The 21,944-nt window shown below is 37.9% G+C and overlaps 1 long non-coding RNA gene across 1 annotated transcript in view; it reads left to right on the forward strand.

Moving 5' to 3' along the window:
- Positions 1–21,944, forward strand: part of LOC123288715 (uncharacterized) — a 73,276-nt gene that overhangs the window by 7,379 nt on the left and 43,953 nt on the right. Inside the window, exon 2 of the long non-coding RNA XR_011506851.1 lies at positions 4,501–4,603. This is a non-coding gene — a long non-coding RNA (uncharacterized lncRNA). The remainder of the gene's footprint in view (positions 1–4,500; positions 4,604–21,944) is intronic.

Genomic DNA, 21,944 nt, shown 5'->3' on the forward strand with positions numbered 1-21,944 from the left:
ATCTTGTCTCCTGGGGTGTTGGCTTGATGAGGTCACCCTCCGTGAAAGCTTTCACCCCGTTAGAGGGCTTCCCTCTAGGCTGCAAGGGCCCATGGGAGTCCTGGGTGATCCCACAACCAAGTGACCCCTGCCCTGCTCCTTCCCTCATGGAGTCTCCTGCAGCAGCGACTGCAGTCTTTATGGGAGGGAGAGAAGTTCTCTCTTACCCCATTCCAGCTCCTCCGAGGGGGGCTCCAGCCTCTCCGCCCTCCATTGTGTGGCTGCGTGTTTCTCTGAGGGTTTTGTGTTGTTAGAATGTCTTCTGTTGGAGTATGGATGTCCCTTTTTGTTGCATGTTGGAGGGGAAGTTCACTCCACCATGATGCTGATGTCAACTCCATGAGTTCTTAATTTTAACATCAGAATTTTGAATCTTTTATACTTAGAGCTTTACTGTCTTGTTTAGGATGCATCCCCCTACTCCAGGGTTGTAAAAATCCTCTTTTGTTTTCTTCTAAAAGTTTTAAAGTTTTATTTTACATAGTTAAATTTTAAAAATACCTAGACTCTATTTCACGTATCATGTGAGGCAGGGATCCAATTTGGCCTGTCTTTTCCTACAGATGTGTAATGCCACCTCTATTACTTAAGTTTCTGTATAGATGTGTGTCTTTCTATGTGCTCTTCTTAGCTCCACTGAACAATCTGCTTTTTTTTTCTTTTTGTGAGGAAGATTGGCCCTGAGCTAACATCTGTTGCCAATCTTCCTCTTTCTTTTTCTTCCCAAAGCCCAGGTACACAGTTGTGTATCCTATTTGTGAGTCATTCTGGTTCTTCTATGTGGGATGCCACCACAGCATGGCTTGACGAGCAGTGTGTAGGTCCGCACCCAGGATCCCAACTGGCAAGGCCCAGGCCACTGAAGTGGAGCATGTGAACCAAAGCACTTGGCCACGGGGCTGGCCCCTTGAAGAATGTTTTAATTACTAAAGGCTTATAATAAGTTTTGAGATTTGATAGTTCAAGTCCCCTCATCATCTTCTTCTGCCCATTTTCTTGTTTTTTTTCCTTTCAATATAGATTTTTAACTAAATTGTCGAATTCCTCTAAGAAAATGCCAGTTTGGATTTTGACAAGCATTGTAAATAATGTATAGGTAAATTGATGCAAATTGATATCTTTATAATATTTACAAATTTAGAATCTTTTCAATAATACTGTTGTCTTTACAACATTGAGTCTTTCTATCCATTAACAATGGTGTATCTTTCTGTTTATTTAATTCATCTTTAATGTCTTTCAATAACATTTTAAAATGTTCTCTAAGAAGGTCTTGAACATAGTTTGCAAAATTTATTCCAAGTTACCCTTTCTTTGCCATTAAATTGGTTTCTCTCTTGAAACTACAATTTCTAACATGTTTTATAGAAATTGTGTGTAGAAATGACTTTTGAATAGTAATTTTACATCTCAAACTTGGTTGCTTCTATTATTGATTATTATAATTTGTAGGTTATTTGGGGTTTACTATGTAGACAATCTGGTGTGAATAATGACAATTTTATTTCCCCCTTTCTAATTGTTATATTCTTTATTTCTTTTTCTTGATTTACTGCTCTGTCCAGGACCACCAGAACAATGTGGAATGGACACAGTGGTAGCGGGTAACATTCTTTCACACTTGATTTTTAAGGGCATGCTTCCAATATTTCACCTTTATGTTTTTTGGTGTAGGTTTTGGATAGATAACCTTAATCATATTAAGAGAGTTCCCTTCTATTTTTTACTGTGCCTTTGCCACGAGGTTTTTTAAAATTATAAATGGGTGTGGAATTTTATCAATGCTCTTTGTGCTCCTATTGAGGTGTTTGTACATCTTCCTTCTGTGTTAATGTGATGAATTACATTTAGAGATTTTTCTAATGGTAACCACTCCTGCATGTCTAGAATAAGTCCAATGTGGTCAGAGTGTAGTTTTTGTTCTTTACATGTTACTGGATTTAGTATGCTTTTATCATGTCTAGGATTTCTTTTTCATGTAGATAAATGAGTGATATTGTTCTATAATTTGTTTTAATTTTATGGTCCTTGTCTGATTCTGGTGTTACAGTGGTACTGGCTTCAGAAATGAATTGAAGAGTGTCCTTCTACTTTTCTGCTCTCTGGAAAATTTTATACCATAAACCACAAGAAATTACTGTTCTTGTAGATAATAATGAAAGTTGTGGAGCTTTGGGAAAAAATAAGTTTTAGCCAATACATATGTACCATTACATTGACATATTAAGTACTATATTCAACTTTTTAAAATTGGATGGTTTTACGTAGCATAAACTGTTCCAAAGTCCTCCAACTTACTATTTCTTAATTGGGAAAGGTTTTGTTTTTTAGAGCTCCAGATAAGGAAAGTGGTAGTAGTCCACTGGAGAAAGTTCCAATGAGTATGCTAAGGGCAACACAATGATGTTGTTAGTTGTTTTACCTGGATTTACAGACCACATGAGTCACCAGAATCTTCTCTAGTTGCAGTGATGTTCTGTGCATATTTGTGTACTTTAACAGTATCCAGCTCCTGTCCAGATTGCTTTTGACTGTTGTACAGTTTCTATTTTCTTTGTCAAAGACTTTGGTCCTTTCCAAAATGGGTCTCAGTTTTTGATCACCCATCAGTGTGCCCACTTCTCCAATTTTTTCACATTTTCTGTTGTAGCCAAGTGTTGATATACTACTGAGATACTTACTGTCCTTAAGTTTGCTACAAATCTTTGAATTATTGTTTCTGGGTCAGCTTTTAATTAATTGATTTTTATTTAAAACACATTTGAATCTCTCTTGAGATTCAATTTTGAAAATCAGATTCCCAGAACAAAATTTTTGAACTATCATTCAGTAATCCTTTTACTAGAGAGCTTTTCTACCGGCCTGATGATGCTTCTGTTTGCTTCAGGTGTATGATGTTCCAATGTAAACTGATATAAAAAATGATTTCCATTTCTTTCACAGATGTTATTGTTTACTTCTGTGGAAAAGTAAAATAAAAAATCAACTCAATAAGCAAGCAAAATTAAGGAGCACAGTACCATTGTAAATTCTCAGTAGCACAAATGGAATCATATTTACAGCCAATTTACAACTTTGTAGTTTACAAATTTACAACTGACCTAATATTGACATTTCATGTGGTACACTCTATTATATGATTGGAATAATCTGTTTCTTAAAAGTTTGGTAGAACTTGCCCATAAAACCATAGTAGGTTATACACACACAATGAGTGAAAATTAAATAAGGTCTGTAACCTCATTAATAGTATTGTGCCAATGTGAATTTACTGGTTTTGATTTTGTACTACAGTTATAAAAGGCGCCACCATTAGGGAAAGATGGGTTCTAGTCTATTCTTTTGTGCACCTTCTTGTAAGTCTACAATTATTTCATAATAAGAAGTTAAAAAGGAAACATATGAGCCTGTTGTTTACTACTTTTATTTATTTTACAATTTTTTGTCAGACAGATAGAGAGCATGTAGCATGTACTTTTCAGTCCATCTCATTGTTGCTCACCTTAACTAGAAATGGAATTCCTTACAAGGCCTCTGTCAATGAAGCAGTTTTCACACCTTTCTCAGACTTTGCTCTACAGAATTTGACCTCTGAGATAGTAAGAATCATGGGTATTAATGTCTGTTGGCTAAAACAAAAATCCCAGGGAGGTTACCTACAGTTGTCTGTCATCCATCTTAACTCTGTGTTAGCATAAATAATCTAGGTTATTAAAGTGACAACAATGGATGGTGTCGTCTACTTAGTGATGTCCAGAGAGCATCATAAAGGTGACACTTTAACCCATTGGCAAGAGGTAATAATTGGAGCATTATTGTAGCAAATTCTCTTACAAGCTTTGCATTCTTAGGTTTCTAATACTAATTTAAAATCACTTTGATTCGTTTGGCCTCATAGCTTCACAATTCCATTTCCAATCCTTGGAATTTCAAAGATTATTCTGTGCTTTACCTTGAAAGTACTCCTTCTGCTCCCGGTTGTAGAGGCATCTTTGTAACTTGCTGGAGGAAACCTTTTTGTCATCTCTCCTGTCAGTGTTACACTAAGTGCTCTCAGCCCACCATGTGGCCCTTCGCTTGTCACGTTAATGGATCACTGGGCAGCTGCTATAAAGGGAGTCTATCCAGAAACACCATGATCAGAGACCACATTCAAGAGAAGCTCAAATAGGAGTGAATAATGTGAGGCTTTTAGCTCTTACTGAATGTCATCCTTTTTAACGTTGATAGTCAAAGGCTTTGGAAAAAAGTCACCTTGTGAAATGACACAGTTCTATCCATCTGTTTTGTTTTGGAGGGATTAAAGGTCCAGTTTCATTTCTGCAGTTTATTAGGAAAACTAATAACTAGATATTTAAACTCATTGGACTACTTTCAATTTGAAAAGTCTATTTCTAATATTCTAAAGTTAAAATGGCAGAAATATTTTCACATGTTTTGTAATTTCCTTTTCTGCTATAGGCTTTCATGGATGCCTCAGGCTGCTCAACCATATGTATGTGCCTGTGAAATCTTTGCCCTGAAGAGATCCGCCACAATGAATGGAGAAGACATCCAAGCACCAGTGGGTATTTTATGTTGCCAGAGGTCTCTGAGGCAGAGAGAATGAGCATGCTTTCCTGTGCCTTTGTGCAGGGGAAAGCGGTAAGAGGAAAAGTAAACAGGGGAACAGCATTGTGTTCTGAGATAGTCGCTGCCCCTCTGGTCTCAAGCCTTTTCCGTACAAAGCAGGCGCTAACCTAATCTTTGTTTCTTCAATCGTCCACCAAGTTTTTTTGAATTTTTCCTTTTCTTCATATAGACACTGTCTCCTTAGGCTCCTAGGAAGCAGGCTGCTTGGTGGAAGAAAATTGAGTCATTTCCTCCTGTAGGGAGCATTTCAAATAAATTATTATTTTTTTTAGTGCTGTCATTTACTTCATTAAACATTGATTTTGTCTAAGTTAATATTAGGAAAAAGAACTCCACTTGTTTTCAAATATTCCCTACCTTTATCCTGTAAATACATTATTGTATTTCCAGTGACTCAACCTTGTGAAATAGGTGACATTTCATAGACAGGTAAACCAGTGCTCACAGAAGAGCAGGGTCCTTACTTTAAATTGACAAAGCACTAGGTTCTCGGGTCCCATTCCCACCCTTGAATCGACCTGCATCATCTCTAGCCTCTCAACTTTGAGGTTAAAGGGATTTCTAATGACCTTTCTTCCTGAATCTCTTACTTGAGAGGGCAGTCATTTGAAGTTGAGAAAGTATAGAGTAGAATCCTGGCTGACTTTTAAGAGTGACAAGCAGAAATCAACTTTGCTGGCTCTTATGTTTACTGGACTTCAGTTTAATAAAGTGAAGGTGTCTTTCTCACCATTTGAGGATCCCCTTAACAATGATGTGTGCATCTCTCACAATTATTATTGTACTTTGATGGTTGGATGCATAGTAGTGAGTAAGGAGCTGGGCCACTGGGATGGAAGTAAGTGTGACCCTATGGCTATGACTCCCCTAGTCCCCTGGAGATGACGCTCCACATGATGAAGCCAGATGCCAGCCTCAGAACTCTTCTATCCACTGCTCCAAGAGAGACACCATTGTCCAGAGTTGACACTCCAGATGAAACTCAGTCTAGATGAATCCCTGAGCTGACGGTCTATAGAACCTGGAGTAGACCCTGCTTTGGTTTCAAAGAGCTTACTGAATAAAAATGAGTTACAGACTCATAAATTCTGAAAGAGTAAAATGATTTCAGAACTGGAGAAAATAATATTTTTAAGGAGAGAAAGAGAAAATTTACTGATATCTTGCAGAATGTCTGAGGGACAATTTAGTAAATATGTTAGGGACAGTATGTTTAGGAAGGGGGATTGCAGACAAAAATGCTCTCCGCCTTGCTCTGGCATATTAGATATTCACAGGCCAAACATAAATGCTTTGCTATCACTTGCTTAATCTCTGTGTTTTGTCAGTTTGGCTAATTGAGACTAGACTGTGTGATGAGTCAACTAATCAATGTGTATGTGCCTAGTGTGTGCTGGAAACTTTAGTAGGTAGTAAAAATAATTAAGCACAAGTATTATTTAATGTTGTATAATGCAAACTGTTGCCTCAACACAAGTGACTATCATTTTTAGTGAGTTACATGAATATTTTTCCTCTTAGAACTACTTTACACTTAATCCCAAATATAAGGCAGCAATGCCTAGTGCTTAAGAACACAGACTCTGTAGGCAGACTGTGCTCTTTGGTTTGAATCCCAGTTCTGTCATATTATGGCTTTGTGACATTGGTTAAGTTATCCAACCTTCAAAAATGAGGAAAACAATACCTATATCATATGATTGTTATTAAAATTAAATGAATTCATATTTGTACATTGCTTAGAACAATGGCTGGCAATAGTACAATGCCCAAGTTTATTACATAAACAAAAAAAATTCTTCTTAAAGTGTGTTCACATGAAATAACTGTAGATGTTATCAAATCTGGTTAAATTGCAATAGATATGATTGCCTCTATCTTTCAGTTAAAGAAGCTAAGACCCAGAAAAATAAAATATCTTGCCTAAGGATCCAATAATGGGCAAAACTGATACACAAATCTATTTATATAGAACACTGCCTAGGAGGAACGTGCAAATCTATTCTCTCACTTCCCCAATATTTAAGAAAAAAATGAATCACCAAAAGAACAAAAAAAGGCAGGGAAACGAGTTGGGGTTCCATTATTTCTGCCCTGACAATGTGGGTCAGTGCCTGGCTACATAGTTGGATCAAAGCATTTGATACAGCTGCTCCCTTCTGCTGACACTCTCTGCCTTACTAACAGCAACTAGAGGGAACAGGAAACATGGAAGGGTTCCCACTAGGTAAGGGGCCCAGAGGGCTTGGAGTCCACTACATTAAGAGAAAGAGCGCAACTGACATGATGATGCAGCTAGAGGGGAGAACGACTGGTGCCTTTCTCCTGGGTAATGGTACCCAACATTGCCAGTAATGGGGTTATTTCTCTGTGTGGTTTCATTCTACCGACTTTGAATTTGATTGTTTTGTCTCTAAATCATTTTGTCTGCATGATGACATCACAATCATCACAATAAAAATAGCAAACATATTCACCACCTCTGAAAGTTTCCACATACCCCCGTCCTCAGGCAATCACTGATCTGCCTTCTGTAAAGAAAGTAGAGTTTATAGATTAGTTTACATTTTCTGTAATTTTATATAAATGGAACTATATAGCATGTGCTATTTCTTTTTTGGTCTGGCTTCTTTTACTCATAAATATTTTCAGATTCATTCATGTGCTTGCTTTTTATTACAGAATAGTAACCATTGTATGGTGTTATGGATTGAATTGTGTCCCCCCAAAAAAGACACGTTGAAGTCCTAACCCCCCAGTGCTTCAGAACGTGACATTGTTTGGAAATAGGGTCGTTACAGAGGTAATCAAGTTAAAATGAGGTCATTAGCATGGTTCCTAGTCCAAGATGACTGGTGTCTTTCTAAAACACAGAAATTTGGACACAGAAAAATGCACAGAGGGAAGATGATGTAAAGACACAGGGAGACCATCACATACGAGTCCAGGAATGTCTGAGGCTGCCAGCAGCTGGGAGAGAGGCATGGAGTGTATCTCCCTCACAGCCCACAGAAGGAACCAGTCCTGATAACACTTTGATTTTGGATTTCTAGCCTCCAGAACTGTGAGACAATAAATATCTGTTGTTAAAGCCACAATTTTGTTATGGCAGCCCTAGGAAACTAATATATATGGATATACAAAATGTGTCTGTCCCTTCATCTATTAATGAGCACTTGGGTTGTTTCCAGTTTCTGGCTATTACCAAAAGCTGCTGTGAACGTTCATAGCAGCTTTGTACGGACATATGCTTTCATTTGTCTTGGGTAAATATCCAGGAGTGAAAGAATGGATCACATAGTAGGTGTATGCTTAACTTTTTCAAGAAACTACCAAACTGTTTTTCAAAGTAATTGTACAAATCTGACCTGCGGCCTATGAAAATTCTATTTCCTCCACATCCTTGCCAATACTTTGTTTGACCAAAGTTTGACCAGTCTTTTTAATTTCAGCCATTCTAATAGTTGAGTAGTAGTATTTCACTGTGGTTTTAATTTGCATTTTCTTAGTAACTAATAACATTGAGCATCTTTTCATATGCTTACTTGCCATCTGGATATCTTCTTTGATGAAGCATCTGTTTATTGACTTTGCTTATTTCACTGGGTTGTGTGTTTTCTCATTTTGGGAGTTTATTCTTTATACATTCTAGATACAAATCCTTCATTGACTTATAAATATTTTCAAACTTAAAAAAATCTTTTTGACTTTCATTTAAACCTTGGACTATATAGTAACTCAAAATGGATTATAATCCTAAATGTAAAACCTGGAACTATAAAACTTCTAGGAGAAAACATTTGTGACTATGGGTTAGACAAAGATTTCTTCAATATGATACCAAAAGCATGATCCATAAAGGAACTAATTGATAAAATGGACTTTATCAAACTTAAAAATGCCTGATCTATAAAAGACTCTGTTTAAAGAATAAAAATACAAACAAAAAACTGAATAAAAACATTTCCAAAACCTACATCTGATACAGGACTTTTATCTATAATACTCTTGAAACCCAATAATAAAGAAATCATCAACTCAATATTAAGAATGGTCAAAGTATTTTCTCCCAGTCTGTAGCTTGTCTTTTCCTTTTCTTATATTTCCTTCCAGAAGCTTAATAGTTTTAGATTTTGTCTTTAAGTCTATAAATCATTTTGAGTTAATTTTTGTATATAGCATGAGATATGCATTGAAGTTCTTTCTTTTTGCATATGGATATCCATTTTTCCAACCATTTGTTGAAAAGAATATTCTTTTTCCTCTGAACTGTCTTTGCACCTTTGTCAAAAACTGCTTGTCCATATGTGTTGGTCTGTCTGTAATTTTTGGGATCTTTGTCTGTTCTATTGCTCTATTTATCTATCTTTGTGCCATTTCCAGAGTCTTGATTACTTTTGCATTTATAATAGCCTTGAAGTCAGGAAGAGTTAATTCTCCAACTTTGTTTTTCTTTTTAAAGTTGTTTTGGCTAATTTAGATCTTTTGCATTTCAATATAAATTTTAGAATTAGTTTGTCAATTTCTACAAAAAAAGTGAGCGAGGATTTTAGTTGGGATTGCATTGGATATTGTAGGGAAGGAATACCTTTCCTCTGCATTACCTGGGTTCGTCTGGCCGGAGAATGAATTAAATTCACATGCGACAGAATAACAGGAGAAAATTAAACAAAGCTTTATGAGGACCATGGCCCGGGGCCTTTCTTCCCGAAGGAAGAAAGGGCACCGAAGAATTGGGGTACACAGAGTGGTTATGTACCCCCAAACAGGATGTTTCACATATGATTGAAATGTCCCTCCCACAATAGTCACAAGATTGCCTTGTCGGCACAGCGCTTGATGGACACAGCAGATAGTGGGTCTTCTGTCTCATAGGGCGTAGCAGGAGGCAAGTCTATTGTCTTGAGCTGGGTGGTCACAGGTGAGCGCAGCAATCAGTTCCTAGCCTAAGGAAAGATGCTTAATCCTTAAAGAAATGCCAATGTTGGGAGGGGGAGGGAAGTCACTTACAGGAGGTTACCAGACAAGCACAATAAACGAATGCAGATTCAAGTCCTTGCCTTCCCCATTGATTAAGAGTTTCTAGAGACAAGGTCATCTCCCCTTCTTCCTGGTAGAGAGGGAGATATCTTTACAGATGGAGAATTCCTTTACAATGTAAATGTCTCTCAACAAAGGGCAAGCAAGTTCCACTCCTCAGAGCCCCCTTCTCTGTCCCAGTTTATCAAAAGCAATCAGCCTCAAATAATCCTCATGCCAAAGAGGCATATCTTGGCATGGCCAAGACCAGTCCCCCACAATATATAGGTCAATTTGGAAAGCACCAACATCTTAACAACATTGAGTCTTTAGAGCCAGGAGCATATCATACCTCTCTATTTAGGTCTTCTTTAATTTCTCTCATTACCATTTTATAGCTTGCAGCATGCACACTTTTTGTCAGATTTTTCCCTAAGTATATCATATTTTGGGATATTATTATATGGTGTTGTTTGTATGGCATTGTCATCTGCAAATAAAGACAATTTTACTTCTTCTTTTCCAATCTGGATTATTTGTATTCCTTCTTCTTGGCTGATTGCACTGACTGGAACCTCTCGTACAGCACTGAATAGAAGTGGTGAGAGCAGACATCCCTATCTTTTTCCTGGCCTTTGGGAGAAGTATTTAGTCTTTCACCATTGTGTATGATGTTTGCTACAGGTTTTAGTAGATGTCCTTTATCAGATGGAGGAGACTTTCTTCTATTCCTCATTGTTGAAAGTTTTTATCAGGAATGGATGTTGCATTTTGTTAAATGCTTTTTCTCCATCTATTGAGATGACTACATGGTTTTTTAAATGTATAGTTTGTTAATACAATGAATCACATTGATTTTTCTAATGTTAAACCAACTCTTTATTCCTAGAATAAATCCTACATGGCCTTGTTGTAGTTTCCTTTTAACATATTGTTGGATTCACTTTACTAAAGGTTCATTTAGACTTTTTGTCTACATGTTCTACCAATTTTTGAAAAAAGAGTATAGATATCTCTGAATATAATTTTGGTTTTGTCTATTTCTCCTTTTAACTCTATTAATTTTTGCTTCATATGTTTTGAAGCTCTATTATTAGGTACATAAATAGGATTTTTGTGTCCTCTTTATAAGTTCATCCCTTTATCATTATTAAACTTTTTAATTGCTGGTAATATTCTTTGCTGTGAAATATACTTTTTATGATATTACTATGATCACAACAGATTTCTCATAACTCATATTAGCATGGTAGAACTTTTTCTGTTATGTGTGTATTTATAGGTATAAATAAAAGCCTCATACACACATACATAGTCCTGAATGGCAGCAGCATACACTTGGATCCTGCTTTCTTATCCAATATGTATAAACAATTATCTTTTAAAGATATTTAAATAATAAAAGAAATCTTATCTACCTGATGTTCTCTATTCCGTTTTTTTTTTTTTTTTAAGGATTGGCACCTGGGCTAACAACTGTTGCCAATCTTCTTTTTGTTTTTTTTTTCTGCTTTATCTCCCCCAACCCCCCCTGTATACAGTTGTATATCTTAGTTGCAGGTCCTTCTAGTTGTGGGATGTGGGACGCCGCCTCAACGTGGCCTGATGAGCGGTGCCATGTCTGCGCCCAGGACCCGAACCCTCAGCCGCCGCAGTGGAGTGCGCGAACTTAACCACTCGCCCCTCTATTCCTTTTTTCAATACATATATTTCATCTGATAATCAGTTAACTTGTGCCTGGAGGACTTCCTTTAACATTTCTATCATATGCTGGTGATGAATTATTTCAGCTTTTGTCTGTCTGAAAAATGGCTCATTTTGCCATAATTTAAAAAAATATTTTCATTAGGTATATATTTCTTGGTGTGTATACATTTCTATATGATAATTTTTTAGTACTTTTAGCATATTGTCCACCGTCTTCTCGCTTGCCTTGTTTCCAACAAGAAATCTGCTGTCATCCTTAGTTTAGTTTTTCCATGCATAATGAATCTTTTTCTCTGATAGGTTTTAAGATTTTTCTCTTTATCATTGTTTTTGAGCAAGTTGATGTTCATTGAGCTTGGTTGTGGGGATTTATAGCATTCATCAAATATGGGAGACTTTTTTTCTATCATTTCAAATATTTTAATTTTCCTCCTGCCTCCTCTAGTTTAGGGATCGCAATTGCACTAATATTAGGCTCATTGAGGTTGGCCCACAGTTAACTGATGCTCTTTTCTTTTTTGGATTCTTTTTTCCTCTGTGTTTCAGTTTGGATACCTTCTATTGCTCTGTCTTCAAGTTCATTAATATTTATTTCTGTGATGTCTAATCTGTTAATCCCATCCAATGTATTTTTTTCTTTATCTCAGACATTGTAGTTTTCATCTCTAGAAATTTGATCTGGATCTTTTTTATATCTCCTTGTGTCTCTACTTAAGTTTTTGAATGTACATAATATGATTATATTAACTTTTTCTTTTCTTTTTTTTGTTTTGAGGAAGATTAGCCCTGAGCTAACATCTGCTGCCAATCCTCCTCTTATTGTTGAGGAAGACTGGCCCTGAGCTAACATCCCTGCCCATCTTCCTCTACTTTGTATGTGGGACACCTGCCACAACATGGCTTGCCAAGTGGTGCCATGTCTGCACCTGGGATCCGAACTGGTGAACCCCGGGCCACCAAAGTGGAATATGAGAACTTAATTACTGCACCACTGGCTGGCCCTGATTATATTAACTTTAAATGCCCTTGTTTGCTAATTCTAACATCTGTGTCAGTTCTGGATTGTTTCAATCAATTGATTTTTATTCTCACTATGGGTCATATTTTCCTGCTTCTTTACATGGCTGGTGATTTTTAAATCGGATTCCAGGTATTGTGAATTTTACCTTGTTAGGTGCTGAACATCTTTTGTTTTCCTGTAAACATTCTTAATTTTTTTCTGGAATGCAATTAAAATATTTGGAAACAGTTTGATCTTTTTGTGTCTTGCTTCTAAGATCTGTTTAAGCACGATCAGAGCAGCATTAACCTAAGGCTAATTATTTCCCACTATTGAAATAAGGTATTCTGAGTATTCTACTAGATGCTTCAAGGGTTACGATGTTGTCTGCTCTGGCTGGTGGGAACAGGCCCTATTCCTGTTCCTGTGTAAACTCCAAAGAATGTTTCCTCTCATCCTGTAGGGTGGTTATTTTCTAGCATCAGATAGTTCCCTCACACCCTTGCACTGATCAGTACTCATCATAATACTCAAAGGGGGTCTTCTGAAGATCTCCAGAGTCTCTTCTTTGGGCAGTTCTCTCACCTCTGTTATTTGTAGTGTAAATTCTAGGTACTTTGGTATCTCTGGATGCTCAGCTTAATCTCAACTCAGGGAATCCACTGGACTTTGTCTGGCTCCCACTCTCTACATCATGGCCTGATAACTCTCTCAAGGAATTAAAAGGGGGAGATTAATAGGGCTTGCCTCATTTGTTTCCTATCCCTCATGGATTACTGTCCCTCATTGCCAAATATCCAGTGTCTTGCAAACCATTGTTGCATATATTTTGTCCACTTTTTAAACTGTTTCAAAGGAATACTGAGACTTGTCTCTGTTACTCCAACTTGGCTGGAACTGGAAGTCCCGCTTCCCAGAGGATTTTAACAGGACCCATAATATTATATTCAAAAAGTCTAGGATACAATTTAAACTTACTTAATATACAAGGAACAGGGAAAATCTCAAGAACTTATAAGGAAAATGACACTCAATGGCTGCCTACCCTGAGGTGATCTGAATCTTGGTGATCTAAATCCAACGAAACATTAAAGCAACTGTAATAACTATGTTCCATGAAGTACGGTTGAATGCTCTTGAAACAAATGGAAAGATAATAGTTCTCAGTTGAGAAAAAGAAGCTATAAAAAAGAACAAAATGGACATTTAGAACTAAAGAGTAAAGAAACTATTGATGACAGAGGAAAGAAGTATGAACTTGAATAGAGTAATACAAATTATCCAGTGTGAAAAACAGAGAAAATGTATATGGGGAAAAAAAGTTAACAGAGTCTCAGGGACCTTCAGAATAGTATAAAAATGTATAACATTCATGCCAATTGAGTCCTAGGAGAGGGGAATGTGATTGGTACAGAATAAATATTTGAAGAAATAATGGCTGAAAACTTACCAAATTTGGTAAAAGATAAATTTACGGATTCAAGAAGCTTAGAGAACCCCTAGCTTGATAAACTCAAAGGAAACCGTGATCAGATACTTCTTAGTCAAACTGCTGAAAACCAATATTTTAAAAAATCTTGAAAGCTGCCATAGGAAAAAAAATGACACATTACATTTGAATGATTGTGGATTTCTCATGAGAAACAATGGAGCCCAGAAGGGAGTGGTACAACAATTTAAAAGTAGAATAAGAAAAAAACTGTCGGGGCCAGTCCCACGGCCAAGTGGTTCATGCACCCCACTTTGGCGGCCCAGGGTTTTGCTGGTTCGGATCCCGGGCACGGACATGGCACCACTCGTCAGGCCATGCTGAGGCGGCATCCCACATGCCACAGCTAGAAGGACTCACAACTAAAATACACAACCGTGAACTGGGGGATTTCATGAGAAAAAGCAGAAAAAAAAAAAAGAAATTTGGCAACAGTTGTTAGCTCAGGTGCCAATCTTAAAAAAAAGAAAAATGTCAACCCAGGATTCTCTATCCAGTAAGAATATCTTTCAAGAATGAAGAAATAACAATAGTCTCAGATGAAAGAAAACTAAGAGAATGAATCAAAACCAGGCCTTTAAAAGAAATGTTAGCGAAAGTAATGCAGGAAGAAAGAAGATTATACTATAGGGAAACTGGGAATTTTGACGGAAGAGCAACATAAACGGTAAATAGCTAGGTAAATATGTCAAATTATTTTCTCCTCTAAAGTTCTTTGAAATATGTATGATGATGGAAAGCCAAAATTATAAAATTGTATGGTAGAGTTTTTAATGTATGTGGATGTAATACATATGAAAACTACAATACAGCAGAAAAGGAAGAGGATAAAATTTCTACATTTCACTTGAAGAGGTAAAATATTAATTTTAATAGACTGTAAAAAGTGACATATGTATATAGTAATGCCTAGAACAACCACTAAAAAACTACACAAAGAGATAAAGACAAAAAGCCGATAGATACATTAAAACAGAGTACAAACATATATTCAAATATTTCAAAAGAATGCACAAAAGGAGAAAAGAAGAATGCAAAATAGAGGGGAGAAAAAGAAAACAAATAAAATAGTCATAAACCAAAAGACCACCTTATCAATAATTAAATATAAATGGTCTAAGCACTCCAAATAAAAAACAGTCATCATTAAATCAGACAAAAAAACCCCTAAGACTCAAATATATACTGTTAAGAAATCCACTTGACATATCCTGATATAGATAAGTTAAAATTAAAAAGATAAGGGCTGCCCTGGTGGCGTAGTGGTTAAGTTCACATGCTCCACTTTGGTGGCCAGGGGTTCGCCAGTTCAGATCCTGGGCACAGACGTACACACTGTTTATCCCCCATGCTGTGGAGCCATCCCACATAGAAGAACTAGAAGGACTTACAACTATCATATACAACTATGTACTGGGGCTTTGGGGAGAAAAAAATGGGGAAGGTTGGCAACAGATGTCAGCTTAAGACCAATCTTCCTCACCAAAAAAGGAAAAAGATGGAAAAATATATACCATGCAAACACTTATCAAAGGAAAGCTGCATTGTCTCTGTTAATGTTAGACAAAGTGGACTTTAGAACAAGGAAAATTACAAGGAACAAAGAGGAACCACTTTTTAATGATAAGAGGGTCAGTACACTGAGAAGACACACAATCTTTAATATGTATGCACACACAGTAAAACCAAAACCAAAAAAAGTGTTAAGATACAACTGGAAGAAGTGCAGGGAGAAATAAACAAACGTGCAATTACAGTTGGAGGCTTTGAGTCTCCTCTTTCAGCAGTGGAGCCAGCGGACAAAAAGTCCACAAGGCCGTGGGAGACCTGAACAACACCTCTTCACTAAAGAACAGCAGAACACACATTCTTTTCTAGTGCACTTAGCAAGACAGACAGTATACTGGGCAATAGAACAACACTAGCACGTTTAAAAGTATTGAAATCATCTCAAGTGTATCCTCTGATCTTAATGGAATTAATCTAGAAATTGATAACAGAAAACTATCTGGAAAACCCCCCGAATTCCTGGAAATTAGATAACATGCTTCTAAATAATCCATGGGCCAAAGAGCAAGACTCAAAGGAAATGAGAAAACATTTTGAACCGAGTTAAAATGAAAATACAACATATCAAAACTTGTGAGGTAAAGCTAAGGCAGTGCTTAGGAGGAAATATGCCATTAAATGCGTATATTAGGAAAGAAGAGAGGCCTCAGTTTAATACTAAGATCCCACCTTAGGGAACTAGAAAAAGAAGAGCAAAATAGACCAAAGTTATCAGAAAGAATGAAACAATAACGTAAGAGCAGCAATCCATAAAATCAAAAACAGAAAAACAATAGAGAAATCAATAAAAGCAGAAATTGGTTCTTTGAAAAGATCAGTAAAACTGATAAACCTCTATACAGATTGATCAAGAACATATGAGAATAGAAACAAATTACAATATCAAGAATAAAAAAGGTGGTATCAATACACAACCAACATACACTAAAAGTACAATAAAGGGATGCGATGAAAACTCTGTGCATGTACACACAGCAACTTAGATGAAATGCAATAATTCCTCTGAAGACACAAACTACCAAAACTCACTGAAGAAGAAATAAAGAAAGAAATTGAATTCACAGTTAAATGGCACAGGTCAGTATGGACGGAGACAAGTAACCGAGATTAACTTGCTGATGGAGGGCACCTTATTTTGCCTCTGCTGGGAAATAGAGTGTTCCCCAAATCTGAAATTTGGTTGTGAATTTATTTGATTAAAGGTGTTGAGTAGTCGGTTAAGAACTATAGGTTTTGAGCAAATTTCTTGAAATAGGAGAATGATATGACAAATTGTTGTTAAGGTTTTAACCTCCTTAAATTAAGGAGATTTTGGCAAATGTGTTTGGGAACAGATATCTATTGGAACAGATGGTCTCTAGAGACAGGTACTAACCAGGAGGATGTCACTGAAATATAATGGTAAAGATCTGATGTAGGCAGGCAGTTTTCAAAAATGAGCATAAGGGATAAATCTAAGGATTGGTATAGTTTATACATAACCACATGTTTATTTTCATTTTTCTCCAAGTAAGATATTTTTCTAGATAAGATAATATATAGCTATGCTTTTTGAGTAGAAGGCGATACATATTAAACTTTTCTAAAGCATCTGGAAAAAGCTGCCTAGTTCGATACCCCTTTACCCAATCTGTTCTAGACAGTTAAACACGCTTTGGACCAGTCGCATTTTCCGCAATAGTTTTTTTGGACACCAAAATGACTGAATTCTCCAAGCAGAAAATGAAAACCCTGAAATAGAGGCAGAATAACAAGTATTACTTCTGTTCAATCAAATATAGAATTTAAATCCACAATTAAGCTGCCTCTGTGTATGTGCTTTAACATTTAAATCTTCTTACCCCACACAATAGTTGAAATTACCGAAGGAAAATAACCAACTTGAGACTGAATAAAATGAGCCTGGTGGTCTTAGGGACAAACTCATTTAGCCAAGCAGTGTTGGCAAAATCCATTTTCGTGTGTAATTTTGAGAGTAAGCCTTTAGGTCAGCATTGAGTTTGTGCTTGTGCTCAGAGCTAAAACAATGTGGCCACTAAGAGCAGCTCTAGCATGATGTCCTCACTATTTCTCACTTTAGCCCCATCTGTCTGGAAATTTCTGCAGCGGTGCCCAGAACAGCTTGTTGGTAGCACCGAGGCATTTTCAAGTGGCATTTTTTTCTAAGGGCCAAATAATCTTCAAAGTATTTAAAAGAAAAACAGAAGAGTCTTCTAAACTCTTGCTTCTCGAAGTCTGGTTCACAAATCAGTGGCATTGACAAATCCTGGGAGCATGCTAGAAATGGAGAATCTCAACCCCAACCCCGACCTACTGAATCAGAATGTCATTTCATCGAGACCTCCAGGTGATTGACATCAAAATTCAAGACACTGCGTTTTAAGCTCTTTGAACAGAAGCTCTTTCTGGGAGGGTAGGTTAGGGGACGAGAGGGTTACATATTTCAGAGATAAGTGTTGATTCCTTAGGCAAAAGTGATAGGGAGGAGTTGGCATTGCAGCTGTGCGGTTGAACAGCATGCAGGGAAAATACAGAAATGCAAAAGGCCCGTTTGAGAACTCAGCCTCTGCTGAGAACCATGCTCAGAGGACGAACATCTACTGTGGCACAGCAGGGTTCCTGGAGACCCTGGGATGCTCATCAAGTTCAAAGGCAAGAGTTTTCATATGAGGCATATGGTATTAATGCTTTCTTTATGTGTACACAAATCCACCTGATGTTATAAGCATTTGTTTACAAAGTAATAACCATCTTCAAGGGGCCAACCCTTCAGCACTTTATCAGACCACAAGACAATGATTAAATCTGTAAACAGTCTGACTTTTTTATCACACAAAAACATCTTCTTCCCACATGAGGGATACAGAAGGAAAAGGTTCACTTCGTAATCCATGAACTGGAGAGATGCTAACTGAGAGATGTACTGGGTCTGAATTCGATCTTTTTCCAATTTCCAAAGTGCGATCCTGGCCCGAACCTTTGGACACACAGAGAAGTCTGCCAGTAACACTCTGTGCAGGACTAGGACATCCTTCCCATTTTAGCCTCTGGCAGTCAGGATCCCTCTATTTTGTTTCAAGGTTAATTTTCTAGCTAAGTCCTAGCACTTTTTGTTCTCAAAGATCTCTGTAGGGAGAACAGACAGATCTGGATGATCTAGATGAGCTTGGCCAAGTGTCTTCACACTGTGGCTGGAGCACCACGCTGGGCTTGGGGAGGAGGAGGAGATTCTTTCCCTTGTTTCATCTCTTGGGTCTCTGTGCCTCCTCCCAACCCTTCATGCTCTCATCCCTGTAGCAGCTATTTTCATGACCTTTAGTTGGCTCATCAAATGTGATTCCATTTAGAGATTACTAAAGTGATATCTAAATGTTGAATAATAATTGTGGTTTAACCATCTGCTTTTATTGATTGCTCACCGTGTCATGTTAGGACTCTCTTATAATACTCTACTTGGATATTTAAACGGTTCTTCATTGAATCATCTTCAAAGCTTCTGAAGACTCCACCAGTGAAGTACCACATGGAAGCTTCATAGAAACCCTAGGCCCCCAATGTCCTGAGAGTAGAAACAGTAAGGAACAGTAGGATGAATACTGGCTCTGAAGCAGGCCACGCTGGAGTAAGTATCTTAGCTCTGTCACTGCTAGCTGTGCCCTCTTGGGTAAGTTACTTAGGCCTCCATGAGCCTCAGTTCCTCACTGAAATAAGGGAAAAATAATACCTATTGTTTAGTTCTCTGAGAGGATTAAAAGAGGTAACAAATGTAAATCACTCAGCAAAAACACAGGCACTTAGCAGGGAATCAAAATGCTTGTGCTCCCTTTCTTTTTCATGGTGAATATTTTAGCCTGGTTCCCCTATAAAACTGAGCCTAAGTCAAAAGTTATGTGCTAAAGCTTTGTTGAGGGGGTGCAGTCCAGGGAAGTGAAAGTGAAGGAACCAGGCAAGTGAGGTCAGGGAAGAGAGAAAGCAAGTGGAACAGAGTACATTCCAAGTTGTCCAGACTTTACCAGGAAACACACTGGTTGCTCTGTCACACAGGACATCTCCAGGGAGGGCATCTGGAAATGCTGGCTCCCAGAAAGGTCTCAGGGAGGAGGAAGAGGGAAGAATCTGTCTGTTGGCTCCTTTCTGTCTCCCGTTGCTCATTGGCTGAAGCTTCCGCCTTTCTCCACCACTAGGGTGTTAAGTCCCCCACATTTCTGGGTTATTTTGCTATAAGAGCAGTGGCATTGAGCCAGTGAAAGAGCATGAGCCAGAAACATTTTATGCCTCCCTCTCTGCAACGTGCAGCCTCAAAGTCTATCGTGGAAAACCAGTGGGGTGGGTGGCTTGGGGAAGCTTAGTAAGCTGCTGACATCTGCACTTTAGCAGTGACAGGAAAGCACAAGGACGGAAAGGGAGAGCCCTGCAGTGTGAGGTTGGAGGTGTGAGATGAGGCACAGTTTGGTCCTGCTTCTAGCAACATGGGAGATTAGGAACAGCTGCTTACTGCAGCAGGGCCATCTGCTAGGCATCTGGTGCAAGGACAAAGCAGTCTCCATCATGAGGGCAGGGACCGAGCTCAGTGAGTCTCTCTCTAGTAAAGATGGACATCTCATCTCTGTACCAACAAGAAGCCATTGGTACCAAGTGATTTTCCTTGAGGATCATCTGTAGCACTAAGTGGAAAACCATGGCCAAGCAAATCTGAGAATTGCATCAACTGGGTCCGGTATTATGAGAACAGGAGACGGGCTTTCAACAACTTGTGAATGTGGAGGGATGCAAAACGGGCTCATGACAGAGTTATGACCTGGGCCAAGTTTATGTTTAGTGCCCCTCTGATTAAAGCTCAGGAGAAAGGTTGGGGCTAGAGAATTTGAGTTGCAGAGTTAGTTTGTCATCTGGTCCATGCTCAATCATCTCCCTGTACCTACTTCCTCAGCAAGGAGATGGAACTGAAGCCGTGAGACTAAATACCATCACCCAACACGAGCAGAGACGAACCTGCTATGACAAACAAACGGCTGTGAAAGGCGCTGGAAAAAACACTTAACAATGGGAAGAGAACCAAGAGAAAAATCAAAAAATTAAGAAAGAAGACATTTTCAGGTTGAAGGGAGTGACCATCAGTGTTAGATGATGCTGAGAAGCCAACTTTGTAGACTAGGAATAAGAAACAAGGTCCTAATAGAGTTTTGTAATTGCTGCCCTGACCGGAACAATTTCTGTGGCAAGACGGGGGCCGGAAGTATTGCGTAAGATAGAGCAGTGCAATAGAAGTGAGGAAATAGAGCTGGTATTTTTTTCCAAAAATATTTTTACTTAAACTTGGTTGATAGGAACATAAAGAAAAGTTTTGGTAGCTTGAGGGGGAAGCAGAGTTGAGGCAGAGTATTTTTTTTTTAATATCACAATTCATTTATTTGATCTGCCTTCATATCATTGGGTTGTTTCCAATTTTTGACAATTATAAATGGTACTGCTATACACATTCTTGTGAATGTCTTTGGGTGTGTATGTGTGCCTGTTTTGGTTGAGCATATCTCTAGGAATAGTCATAGCGAGTTTCTATATTCAAGTGATAGGCCCATTTATTCATATGTCACATTGTGTATCAAACCCTTTGAAATCTTGATTATTTTTTTGGGGTGTGTGTGTGTATGCTTGCTCTATAGGTTACTGTTATAGGTGGAAGTGTGTTAAAACCCACAGTACATTATTGATGTATATTTCTTCTTTTACTTTCATCAATTTTTTGATGTCTGTATTTAGAATATACAAGTTTAAAATTGTATATTTAAGCATTTACAGATTTAAATTTTTTATATCTCTCTTGTAAGTTGAAATGTTTATCACTATGCAACTTCCTTCTTTATCTCTAATAATATTTTCGTCTCAAAGTTTTCTTTGTCTGATATTCATTTCTTTTGCTTAGGGTTTGGAAGGAATATCGTTTTTCTATCCTTTTACTTTCAGTCTCTTTATATCCTCACATTTAAGATGTGTCTTTTGAAATCAGAACATAGCTGCTGTTGTCTTTAAATCCCATCTGCTCTGATCAAACTTCCCCATTTGTAAAGCATTTTAGTCATTTATGTTTTTTACTATTATCTAGAAGCAAGGTATTTTTTAGAGTGGTGGAAGCATTTGTTCTACTCGTAGGCAGAGGGGAAAGGAAAAACTAAAAAGACTGAAAATATAAACAAGAGAAAGGAAAGTGCTGGGGCCGGCCCCGTGGTGCAGCCCTAAGTGCGCATGTTCCGCTTTGGTGGCCCAGGGTTTGAGATCCCGGGTGCGGACATGGCACTGCTTGGCACACCATGCTGTGGTAGGCACTCCACATATAAAGTAGAGGAAGATGGGCATGGATGTTAGCCCAGGGCCAGTCTTCCTCAGCAAAAGGAGGAGGATTGGTGGTGGATGTTAGCTGGTCTTCCTCGAACAAAAAAAAGAAAGGGAAGTTCTGACTGATGGGGCAAGCTCTAGAGGTAGTGGCTGGTG

The sequence above is a fragment of the Equus asinus genome, chromosome 11 (assembly GCF_041296235.1).
Source record: "Equus asinus isolate D_3611 breed Donkey chromosome 11, EquAss-T2T_v2, whole genome shotgun sequence".
In the NCBI taxonomy this organism is placed as follows: domain Eukaryota; kingdom Metazoa; phylum Chordata; class Mammalia; order Perissodactyla; family Equidae; genus Equus; species Equus asinus.